At 32.5% G+C, this 4,020-nt stretch overlaps 1 long non-coding RNA gene across 4 annotated transcripts; it reads left to right on the top strand.

The window, feature by feature from the left end:
• Positions 1–1,571: 1,571 nt before the first annotated feature.
• On the top strand, positions 1,572–4,020 carry LOC145107689 (uncharacterized). 4 transcript variants are annotated; one of them, XR_013707932.1, is made up of 4 exons: positions 1,572–3,264; positions 3,355–3,416; positions 3,502–3,575; positions 3,787–4,020. It is a non-coding gene; the product is annotated as an uncharacterized LOC145107689 (long non-coding RNA). The 4 variants fall into 4 exon arrangements; XR_013707933.1 differs by having other exon boundaries at positions 1,572–2,589; positions 2,693–3,575; XR_013707931.1 differs by having other exon boundaries at positions 1,572–3,416.

Raw genomic sequence — 4,020 nt, 5'->3', positions numbered from 1 at the left:
AAGATAGTTTAACATTTAGCCATGTACCCTAAAGTGGGAAAAGCCTACACATACTCACCTAGTTCTCCATAGTAGATTGATACCCTTCTATTTCATATTCACAAGAAATCACCCTTTAGACACAACCTTTACAATATAGTTGAAGGTCAACAAAAATGACCAAAATATCCTTGAGGGTTATAAAAAGTTTTAACTCTTCTAAACATCATCTTTCATCTATATTTAACCAATGCATTTGGAATTAGGTCAAACGTATAAGCCAAACTCAAGTTAGAAAAATGTTGGATCTTTATCAAAGTCTTCCACGACCATGGAAATCAAGGCATGAAATTTCCACGGCCCGTGTGTTCATGCTTGCACCACACTTTATGCGTTTTTATTTATCAAAATGACATCCTATTTTGCATAACTCTTGAACTCTCTTTCCAATTCACTTTGTACCACTTGTATAGGTTCTCACACATGATTAGCAAGTGTATTATAATCCTAAAAGATCCTACTTAATCCATTAAGTGGTCATTGAAGTCCATAACGACATAATGTTCCTCATCTTTTCTAAGAGATTGGTTAGTTAGGCTACAATGGAATTGGACATTCCAAAGTTTACAAAGCTTGAACCCAACTCATTGTACACTCATTTGAATGTTGTTAAGTAATTGAAATCAGAACTAAACTCATTGTAAATGTCTAATATAGCTTTGGAATCCTCAATTCCATTCCATATTTCAAAATTGCTCTTATGGACAATAATTCCACATATCAATCAAGAAATCAAGTATTGCCTTATGTTTTGAATCCAAATCACTACAAGAGTATCCATTCATGATTATAAACTTCCTTTACTCATCAAATTTCCAACAACTAAGTATTCCACTATTTTCATCATCATTTCCCCAAAATCCATTCAAATCCATGCTTATACATGATTTTACCATCATGGATGGGTTTGAGCTTTCGCATTAGGTTTATTGTTGCCAAACTTCAACTAGGTTATTGAATTCATCCAAGCTTAACTTATAAATACAAGAAGATCTCTAAATTTGGATTCTAGGATTCATGGTTGGTTTTTTACATAAATCATCAAAACCATCAATTGAATGATTAGTTTGAGAATGGAACCATTGAAATCACCCAAGAAAGGTTAGAAACCAAAACCCTAATCGTTAATTATCATCAAAATCTATTTTGGGGTTTCACCCACTTCTCAAATTCAAATTTCTAGGTTAGAGGAGTAGAGATTGTACCATGCAAGCCTTTGTTCTTCCCTTTCTTTGCTTGAATCCTCAATTCCCTACTTGAAGCAAACCCTAGATGATGAATAAGAGTAAAATCGCCATTAGCTCCTTCCTTGCTTGAAAAATATGATCAATGAAACGAGGGGAAGGAGGGTGTGCATCTTAGTTCCTAAAATTTTCACTTATGGTCCCCCTAGGTTGAGCATTTGGCTAAATTTTTACCGTTATTTGTATTTTTCCAACTTTATCATACATATTCAAAGTTTCAAACCACTAACATCTTTATTTTATTTTATTTTATTTTTATTTAAAATTTAGGACGTTGTTACACTCTGATGCTTCCGTCCATACTCGATCGTTACACTATCGCGCTTTTTGATTTCATGTTTGTGGCATCGATTTCCATAGCGATTTAGGAAAGGAATTGTTGAATAGAGACGAAATTGATGGTCTATTTTCCTTATTTTGTTTGAAGGTCGGGGTAGTGGTGGAGATGGGTTGTTATTTTCCCTGTCTAATTACAAAAACTCAACTTACCCACCCTCTCAGCCCACCTTCATCAATTTCAACTTCCACGCTTCCAGGTATCTCTAGGTATGTCTAATTCTGATCAAACTGGCATGTTTTTCTTTCGATTGGGGAAGTATAATCGTACACTAAATGTATTGGTTCTTGAATTGTTATTTTAGGATGTTGAATTTTCTATTCTTTATACAATTTCGTTTGAATTCAACACGAATTATCTTTATGAAGAAAAAGTAGCTTTGGAAAACGGTAACTTACTCCAAAGATTACAGTAGTATGAGAAACGAATGCAAGCATATCTTGTAATCGGGGGAGTATTGGCTTCACATCATGTTTTTTGACTGATTACTTCTGGTGTAGAGATTCCAGAGCAGACATCACAGACGCTACAATTTTGATTGGTTGGACATTCGTCTGAATGAATTTAGGTTACTCAACATACTTTTCAACAAAATTTGTGATTATCACTTGAAATTAGTTCCATTTTACGCTCACTTGCCTTTGGAAATTACAACTATTATGTAGGAGTTTTAAGAAAATTGACCTTCGATTTGTTGGCTTCCACTAAGAATGGTGGGAACTGAATTATGTGCACTTTTCTTATTTTGTTGAGTTTTACAACACGATTTAAAATATCCAAAGCATTGTTTTGGCACTTATTTCCATTGTGATTGCATTGACTCGGTAGTTTGGGAAAAGATTTAGCATAGTTTACAACTCCAATATGATCCTTTCTATTAGGAGCACGTTGTTAAAATGTCATATTGCAACGACTGTAAAGGAGAAAAATGGAAGCAGGAGAAGGCAAGGCAAGAAGGTTGGAAAACCGGTAAAGAATTTAAGATAAAACTTATACACCAAAAATTCACTTTTTTTTGTTAACATAAACGTTATAAATGTCATGTTCTAATGTATACAACGATTATTCAAAGGTTCTTTTGGCGTGTCATCTTAACTACATTCGGAGGTGCTTTCAGGTATCGTAAGTACACATGTAGAGTTCTTTAAAATATATGAATTAGTCGTCCAATTGTTGAGTTATATCGTGGTTTTTGTTAGGCTAGAGTACAACATGGGAAACGATCAACTTAAAGATAAGATCTAGTGTATTTGATTTCAATGGTCTACAAGTTATTCAAGTTGATTGTCTTTATACAAATTAGGAAAACATTGACATCTTTATTCACCTATATATGCTGAGGAATACTTGTATATAAAGTAAAGACTTCAACTCTTAGTTGTCTTAGTATTGGAGTTCTAATTCCAGCTTCTTGTAGATGGAACAATTGTATTTCCTAAAATACCCCTAATGAGAGCTAAGGCCCAAGTAGTTGTAAGTTTTCTAAACTATTTACTTTACAAGATAGTTTTTGAAAGATACAGTTAAACTTACGATTATTTGAAACTACTAATCTCAATCATATAAAGTATGTGTTATTACTCGCTAAAAAATCTTCTACAGCATTGTTTCTTGGCTGGAAAATCCAAACTTCTTGATTTTGGGGTACGATGGGTACATATTATTGAATTATATTCTGCTATATTAGTAATGGAATAAAAGGTTTCTTTATTTTCAGATATATTTTATTTGTAGGTCCTAAATAGTGGTATTGTGACCTTAAATTATTGGTACATTGGAGACTTTGATGCAAGAAGGTGATCATGTTGAGCATGTTAATTATGTTCAAAACGTTTATATTTTTTAATAAAATTAAGCTTTTCTAATTTTTTTTTTTCACAGCCGTTGTCCAGCTAGAAAAATAATTGTAATACTTCTTCGTAGATACATTCACATGTTTTGGTTAGCTCATTAAGGTTGGTATAACACATACCTATTTTTCTTTGTTAAAGTAATGTTCTTTTGTATTACCATGTCGAGTTATAATATTTTTTTCGTTAGTTTTACAGTTGCAAGACTATTACTTGCTAATGTTGTAGAATAGGCTCATTTTTACATAAGTAGGTCAAGCATTTTTCACACTATATTATTTATATTTATATAACTCTACTTTTGTATTTGTCTCAGAGGCCAAGTATTTGGAAGGGTATTTTTGGTGACACTAACCCAAGAAAATTATTAATAAGAAAAAGATTGGAGTGAAAAAAAAATATAAGCAGGACAAATGTTACAACCATCAGCTATTCCGTTTTATATTTGATACGAACGAAGTGAGTGCAGCAATATGAATTTTAGTTGCATATAAAACCTTCATTTGTTTCCTTTTTCTCTCGTTCAAACATATAATTCTTCTTTTGTTAA

The sequence above is a fragment of the Lactuca virosa genome, chromosome 4 (genome assembly GCF_052849685.1).
Source record: "Lactuca virosa cultivar CGN04683 chromosome 4, Lactuca_virosa_CGN04683_v6, whole genome shotgun sequence".
Taxonomy (NCBI): domain Eukaryota; kingdom Viridiplantae; phylum Streptophyta; class Magnoliopsida; order Asterales; family Asteraceae; genus Lactuca; species Lactuca virosa.
The sequence above is the reverse complement of the archived record's forward strand: the minus strand, read 5'-3'. Positions and strand labels throughout refer to the sequence as shown.